Source organism: Cebus imitator, unplaced genomic scaffold, assembly GCF_001604975.1.
Source record: "Cebus imitator isolate Cc_AM_T3 unplaced genomic scaffold, Cebus_imitator-1.0 Scaffold182, whole genome shotgun sequence".
NCBI lineage: Eukaryota > Metazoa > Chordata > Mammalia > Primates > Cebidae > Cebus > Cebus imitator.
Genome location: NW_016107497.1, coordinates 1,301,510 through 1,310,587, shown reverse-complemented (window position 1 = coordinate 1,310,587; position 9,078 = coordinate 1,301,510).

Sequence of the window (9,078 nt, the reverse complement as noted above, 5' to 3'; positions counted from 1 at the left end):
CTAAATGCAGAATTCCTTCTCTAATCATTATTCTACTTTTGTATACTAAGCCCTTAAAACTACTGTGTACTACCTTCATAGGATCATCTCTTTGGAAGTTATACTTCTCAGATCCATTTGTCAGAAACCTGAACTGAGTCCTCTTGAAGCAGTTTTCACATAAAAATTACATGTATTTTGGGGTGTTTTTTTGTTTTTATAAAGTAGACTGTTAGATTTAGTTGCTGGTTAAAGTATAAGATCATCAGATATTTGCTCGGAACAGGACCGGATACACAATTTGTGGAACCCAGTGTAAATAAAAATTTAGGGCATCTGATTTAAAATGGCTATGAATTTCAGGACAGATACAGCAGAGCATTAAACTAAACTGGAGCACCTTTCTAAAGGGAGAGCCCTATGGGACTGCACATTCATGAAACAGGTTGTGAAAGCATCTATGCTTGTGTCACTAGTCATGTGTCCCCTAAACAATCAAGCACCTAAAATGTTGCTGGTGCAAATAATAATTTGAAAACATAATTTAAAATTTAAATTTATCAAGTGAAGCAGTATAAAATATTTTTCTTATAAATGAAAGTGTAATGTTTGGTTAAGATTATATTAGAGTCAGTGACAATTCTATGTATAAATTGATATGTTTCTGTGTATAAATTGATATGTAATATAAGCGTAAGACTATACTGCTTTCAAAAGCTAATGAAAAATATAGTCCGTAAAATAAGGAAATACTTCAACACATGTTTTATATTAATCATATAGACAATATTTTGTATACATTAGATAAACATGTTTAAAGTTAATTTTGCCTCGAATTTTACTTTTTGTATGTGATTCCTAGAAAATTTTAAATTATGCATGTGTCAAACATTATATTTCTGTTGGATAGTGCTGACCTCTGAAAAATTTTCTCTGGGGTGTGCAATTCTTAAACACCATATGTCCTTGAAACTTAACATTTCTCAGCATATCCTATAATTGAGAGGGCAGTTATCAAAATTTAATGTACACTAAATCTCACCGGACATAAAATCCAGAGGTCTTTACTTTCCAAAATAGCCTGTCTGAGAGAATACTGCTATATGTCCCAGCATTTGACCTCAGAATACATTAGTCAGAATAAAATTCGACAGCTTTATATTTTGTTAATTCAAACTTTATGTGTCAGAAAAACTAGCATTGTATCAAAAGAGTTGCAATTTCTAATTTCTTCATATCTTGATCAAAGGAGGAGGTCTGCAAGGAGAAAAAGAACGAAGAGAAGGAAAATTTTAAGAAGTTATGATTGTAAAGAAATTAATAAAGAAAAAAATTAATGAAATAATTTAACTATTTAATAAATTTAGTAAGTATCCAAAAAACACTTTGTCTGAATTAGAGAAATAATTTTCACACAGGCTTTAGATTTCCTTTGCTTGTGTTCTCAGGCAAGTATGCCATTATAACGTAGACTTTGGAGGAAGCAGGTACTTAATTCAATAAGAATAATGGCAACTGTATTATTCAGTCAGATGTGATGTAATCATTGAGAAGGAAGACTGTGCTGATACATCTTATACATAAAAAGCAATTTTGGAACCGAATTCTGGCATGACCTGAATGCAAGGGTTTGATGAGACTGCTTATTATAACCTCAGCATTCTCCACGGGAAAATAGTGGAGACTGATGAGGACCACAATTCTTCCTAATATCCTCCTTGTATTTGACAGAGACTGTTGTCCCATTGGGAATACAAACTGACATTTTCAAAAACTTTTTGACTCTTGCTATTTTGAATCCTTGAGGTCTATTTTATTTTACAAAATTATTGTCAATACAAGCAGCAGATAATCAATACTAGCTGTATGAGTTTTGGCATGTAAAAATGACAACAGATTTTTTAATGTTTGTAAATAGTTTTATAAAGTTTATATCACTTTTATTATTCTATTTGTTACTATCACTGTCATTGTCAATATTTTCACTTTCAGAGGGTTTTTCCCATTTTTAGTTGACACATAATAGTTGCACAGATTTATGGGCTACAGAGTAATATATTAATACATGTACAAAATGTGTAATGATCAAATCAGGGTAATCCAGATATCCATCACTTCAAACATTTATCATTTATTTCTGTTGAGAACAGGAAAAATCCTCCCTTCTAGTATTATGAACGTATACAGTAACTTACTATTAACTATATTTATCCTACAGGGCTACAAAACACTAGAATTTATTCCTTTTAGGTAGCTGTATTTTTGTATCTATTAACCAACATCTCCCTATCCTCTCCTTCCTTTTACCCTTCTCAGCATCTAATAACCTTAATTCTCCTCACTATTTCATTGAGCTTAATTCCTTTTAGCTCCCACATATGAGTGAGAACATGCAGTATTTATTTTACAGTACCTGACTTTTTCACTTAACGTAATATCCTACAGATTCATCCAAGTTGCTATGAATTACAGAATTTCATTTTTTTAACATATATATTTTACTGCACTTTAGAATCTGGGGTACATGTGCAGAACATGCAGGATTGTTGCATAGATATATATATGGGAATATGGTTTGCTGCCTCCAACCTCCTCACCTGTATCTGGTATTTCTCCCCATGTAATCCCTCCCCAACCTCTCTACCCCCCAATGTCCCTCTCCTACTTCCCCCCAACAGACCCCAGTATCTCATCCTCCCCTCCCTGTGTCCATGTGTTCTCATTGTCCAACACCAGCCTATGAGTAAGAAAATGTGGTTTTTGATTTTCTGTTATTGTATCACTTTGCCTAGAATGATGGTTTCCAGATTCATCCATGTCCCTATAAAGGACCTGAACTCATCATTTTTAATGGCTGCATAGTATTCCATTGTGTATATGTGCCACATTTTCTTTATCCAGTTTATCATCAATGCGCATTTGGGTTTGTTCCAGGTCTTTGCTATTGTAAACAGTGCCACAGTGAACAAACATATGCAAGTGTCTTTATAATAGAATGATTTATAATCCTTTGGATATATCCAGTAATGGGATTGCTGGGTCAAATGGAATTTCTATTTCTAGGTCCTTTAGGAATCACTACACTGTCTTCCACAATGATTGAACTAATTTACACTCCTACCAACAGTGTAAAAGTGTTCCTATTTCTCCACATCCTCTCCAACATCTGTTGTCTCCAGATTTTTTAATGATTGCCATTCTAAGTGGCGTAAGTTGGTATCTCAATGTAGTTTTGATTTGCATTTCTCTAATGACCAGTGATAATGAGCATTTTTTTCATATTTGTTGGCCTCATATATGTCTTCTTCTGAAAAGTGCAATCTACAAAGAACTAAAACAGATTTACAAGAAAAAAAAATCCCATTCAAAAGGATTTCATTATCTATATAGCTGAACAGTATTCTGTGTATTTATACCATATTGTCCTTAAACATTCACATGTTAATAAACAGGTTGATTTCATACCTTTGCTAATGTGAATAGAGCTGCAAGAGACATTAGTGTTCAGGCATCTCTTCAATATACAGATTTCTTTCTTTTGAATCTATTCTTTTCCATAGAGCAATGATCCCCAGTATTTGCTTTATATAACCGGGTGCCCCAGTGTTGGCTGTGTATATATTTATGATCATTATATCATCTTACTGAATTTTTCCCTTTATCATTATATAATTTCCTGCCTTGACTCTTTGTACGACTTTTGATTTGAAGTCTATATTTTATCTGATGTAAGCTAGCCTCTCTTGCTCTCTTTTAGTCTCCATTTGGAAGGAATATTTTTTTACCTAATTTACCTATCCCTGCCTGTATTTTTAATGTGGAGTGAGCACAGACTTCAGTCCTTTTGTGTTTTTTTTTTTTTAGTCTGTTCAGTGAGTCTTTATCTTTTAATTGGAAATTTTAACCATTTAGATTCAAGATTGCCATTCCTAAGCAAGAACTTACTCCTGTCATTTCTTTTTTTTTTCTCATTGTTTTGATATCCTTTGTTCCTTTCTTCCTCTCTCATTTTTTATCTTTGCAGTTTGGTGGTTTTATAAAATGGTAACATTTGTTTTCTTTATCTTTTACACATCTGCTGTGCCATTAAGTTTTTAACTTCATGTGTTTACACGATTATAGATATTGCCCTCTCTCAGATGCATGATCCCTTAAGCATTTCTTGTAGGACCAGTCTAGCAATAATTAAATTCCTCAGTTTTTTCTCAGGTCTGAGAAAGACTGTATTTCTTCTTCATTTCTGAAGGATAGTTTTTCTGGGTATAATATTCTTGGTTGGCATATTTTTTTCTTTGAGTACTTTGAATATACCATCCTATTTCTTATGGCAGTATACCTTGCACAGGTTGGTACTTGAGTTTCTGTATGGTGTGTGGGCCCTCAGTAGCCCACTGCTGGAGGAAGCAAAGTAATCATTGGCAGTGATGGGCCCATGCATGTGGCACTCATGCTTTGGGAAGTACATGCTTCAACTATTTTGTCCTAGGGGCAGCTTTCCTAATTACTCTACTGCCTGTTTCTAGGATTGCAGGATGCCACAGGGGTTAGGATACTAGGAATATGACTACACTGCCTGGTCTAGCTGCTGTAAGACACTCCAGCCCTCTGGGTTGATGTGAGGTTACCTCAGCATTGCCCTAGGAAGGTGAAGTTGCAAGAGATATTGAGGACCAGGGAAATAGATAGTTTGGTTTTGGCTTTGCTCTTATTGTGGCACTATGCTACAGCAACTTGGGTCCTGGGGTGCAGGGGACACTCAGTATGAATTATCTCTCTAGAAAGATGTACTTCCATTGACTATAGGCAACTGCCCATAGTAAACTCAGGGCCTATGAGGGCTGTGGGGCTATCCTGTAGCTATAATTATAGGCACCTATGGAAGAAAGGTAGTCTACTGGGGATCTTCTGCTTACGTTTTCTCCACCAAAGGAAATCTCTCTTGGCTCCATGGTCCATTATTTTTTTGTTTTTAATGGTCAAATAATGACATGGGTGTTAAGAGTAGATAATTACAAAAGTATAAATAATGATATTGATGAAAGGGTAACACTGTTTTTTTTTTTCCTTCCTCTGGCAGTATATTACCCTAATTTAATTCTACCAGGCATAGCATTGCAATAGCAAGGCTTAATGATTAAAATAATAAGTGTTTTTAAGACTTATAGTGCTACTGTTGCCTTTTTTTCAGGTATTGAAGATTTCTTTAGCATAGATTAGTATGAAAAATATCTCATTTGAAATACTTTTGCATTTCTTCATTTTTTCAAATTTTTACTTTTTCCAGGTTTCTTTGAAGGTTGTGCAGAGAAATACTGGGAAATAAACAAATCAGGTTTTCTTCTAGGTACACTCACATGACAAGAAAATCTAATGTAACTAGTACTATCTTCATTACATGAGTAGTCTGTGATAAACTTCTAGTTTCAGTGCAGCTCCAAATGTCTCCTACTCAGTTTGGCTAGAATTCAGATAGAAATGTTCTAGTTGCCATATGGAAGAAAATGGTAGCTACAAGAAGACTGAAGAAGAAAATTTCACTTCCAATAAAGGCTGGCTTCTTCATTTCAGAAATTTCAGCTTGCATCGTGCTTTTAATGGTTCCAGACTAGTTTGCAATGTGAGGACTGTCTGCACATAGAAAAGTTGAACTGCATAATGAAGTAATTTTAATTAACTGACATTTATATATTCATGTATCTCTACTTACCAAATAGCAGAATACACATTCATTTCAAGCGCATGCAAAACATTTACCAGCATAGGCCATATTTTGGGACATAAAACAATTATTGATATAGTTAAAAAGGATTCAAATCATACAAAGTATGTTATTTGACCAAAATGGTATTAAATTATAAGTTCAGAACAGAACTATCTCTACAAAAGTTGAATATTATCAAATTAAATATAAAACTTTTAAATAGCCTATGGGTTGAAAAAGCAACCAAAGGAAAAAACTATCAGTAATTTGAGGATGTGAAGGGACAAACATACTCATAGATTTCTGATCAGAATAGAAACTGGGAAAAACTACTTTGTTTCTTTTTTGTTTGTGGTCTTGCTCTGTCACCCAGACTGGAGTGCAGTGGTGCAGTCTCGGCTCACTGCAACCTCCGCCTCCTAGGTTTAAGCAATTCTCCTGCCTCAGCCTCTGGAGTAGCTGAGATTACAGGTGTGTGCCGCCATGCCTGTTGTTTTTTTGTTTTTTTTTTTTTCTTTTTTGGTAATTTTGGTAGAGATGAGATTTCACCATGTTTGCCAGGTGGTCTCAAACTCCTGACCTCGTGATTTGGCTGCCTTGGCCTCCCAAAGTGCTGGGATTACAGGCATGAGCCACCGTGACTAGTCAGAAAAAACTACTTTGGAAAACAGTTTATTAGTTTCGTTAACAGTTACAAATATGTCTACCATAAGATCCAGGGATTTCTCAAGATTTTTAAAAAAAAAAAGAAAAGCACATAAGCACAGGCCCATGCAAACACTTGAAAGACAGGCACATGAATATTTATAACAGCTTTATTTGCAGTGGCCCCAAACTGCAAACAATCCAAAAGGCCATCAGCAAGTGAATAAACAAACAGATTGTGGCTATTCATCTAATGGAATATCGTTCAACAATACAAAGAAAGGAGCTATTGGTACAGAAAACACCACGGTGGATCTCAAAATCATTGTCCTTGGGGTAGAAAAAAAAAAAAAAAAAAAAAAAAAAAAAAAAGAGAGAGAGAGAACATGCTCTATGTGTTAAAACACATGCTCTGAACGAAGAGACTCCCAAACAGTCTTTGTGTAAGCAACATGACTGTTTATTCACCTGGGTGCAGGCAGACTGAGGACAAAAAGGACATCAGCCAAGGGGTGATGGGATAGAATTTGGTTTTATAGGTTTTGGGGAAGGCAGTGGAATATTACAAAAGTTGCAGTTGGCGATTTTTTGTAAGCTGGGAGTGGGTCATAGGCTTGCAAGTTGGGAGGGGGTCGTAGGGTGTGGAGTCATGAGGTTGGCCAAGCTTGGAGTGGGTTGTAGGCTAGGTTACAAAGTCCAATGGCCTTGTCAGTTGAGGTGGGAATAAGAAAAAATAGAAGAATGTCTCAAGTTAGTTAGGCGCCACAGGGGTTCATAGTTTCTTCCAGGAACTCATCTGGGGTGTACTTGCAGGCCACAGAGATTACCATGCTGTTCATGGCACGGTCAGAACTTACACTATGATTCTATTTATATACAATTATAGAAATTATTAGCTAATGTGTAATAGTCAAGTTTTGCCTGGGGGTAGTACAGAGTGGTCAGTAAGGGGGCAAGAAATGGTTTCCAAAGATCACAGGGAATACCAGAAGATGGTGTGTATGTTCACCATCTTGACTGAGGAGATGGATTTGTGTGTGTGTGTGTGTGTGTGTGTGTGTGTGTGTGTGTGTATAAAACAATATACATAGTGCATTTTGAAATATATAGCTTGGTTTTTCACTTAAAACTCATAAAACTGTCTTAAGAAAGAACATAAGTTCTAAATTTTGCTGTATCTTCTAAATTAGAGGAGTATGCAGGGTATAGTTAACACAAAAAGTAGCCATACTTAACGTCATGAATCTCAGAGAAATATTCCATGAAAAAAAAATGTATACATTGATTTTTGAAGGATTAAGCAACAGGTGTGGTATAGAAAGGATATTCTATATGTAGTCTGTCAAAAGTGAGAAAAGTCATGGTTACTTTATAAATGTTCGAACATTAGAGATAGGCAAGAAAAACATTAATAATGTTTTTTAAAGGCTATAGGTAAGGGAGAAGTCACATTGAGTAGCATGAAAACAACCAAAATAGCAGCCAAATGGTAGAGGTAGATTGAGAAAAATTTCCACGTAAATATCACTCAATAAACATCAAAGTAGGGAAAAGTTAAAAACATACACACACACACATACACACACACAGACATAAACATACACAAATAATAACAACATTTTAAAAAACTAGTTTCCTTGTACTTTATGTCTATGGATAGTTCTTTTTAAAATCTTTTTCTGAAGAAGGGCTCTCACTATGTTGCCTGAGATGGAGTTTTGCAGTGCAGGGACTATTCACAGCCATGATCATTGTACACTAGAGTTCCTTCAGTCTTGGCCTTCCGATTAGCTAGGACTACAGGCAGGTATCACCTGACCCAGCTGGAATATTTAGAAGTGATCACTGTAACCTTGCAGTATATTTTGAAGTCATGCAGTGTGATGCCTCTGGCTTTATTTATTTTGCTTAGGATTGCTTCAGATACTCAGGCTTTGTTTTGGTTCCACGTTAATTTTAGTTTTTTGTTTTTTGTTTTTGCTAATTCTATGAAAAAACAAATTGGTTGAACAAAATTGCACTGAATCTTTATATTTCATTGGCCAGTATGGCCATTTGAACAATATTGATTCCACCAATCCATGAGCATGGGGTGTTTTCTTTTTCCATTTGTTTATGTTGCGTATGATTTCTTTAAGCAGTATTTTGTAGTTCTTCTAGTAGAGCGCTTTCACATCCTTGGTTAGATGTATTCTGGGTATGTGTGTGTGTGTGTGTGTGTGTGAGAGAGAGTGTGTGTCTATTATAAATAAGACTACATTCTTTATTTGGTTTTCAGCTGGAATGTTATTGCTGTATAGAAATGTTACTAATTTTTGTACATTGATTTTGTATCCTGAAACTTTACTGAAGTTTGTTTATCAATGCTATAAGTGTTTTTGCAGTCTTTGGGGTTTTGTAAGTATAGAATCATATCATCAATAAAGACAGATAATTTGTCTTCTTTTCCTCTTTGGATGCCTTTTATTTCTTTCTTTTGTCTGATTGCTCTTGTTTTAGCACTTCTAGTACTATGCTGATTAGGAGTGGTAAGAGTGGGAATCTTTGTCTTGTTCTAGCTCTTAAATGAAATGCTTTGAGCTTTTGCTCATTCAGTATGACATTGGCTATGGATCTGTCCTAAACAGTTCCCATTATTTTGAAGTATGTTCCTTTGATGGCTAGTTTGTTGAGGGTTTTATCGTGCATGCTGAATTTTATCAAAAGCTTTTTCTGCGTTTATTGAGATGATTAAAATAGCATGGTACTGGTAG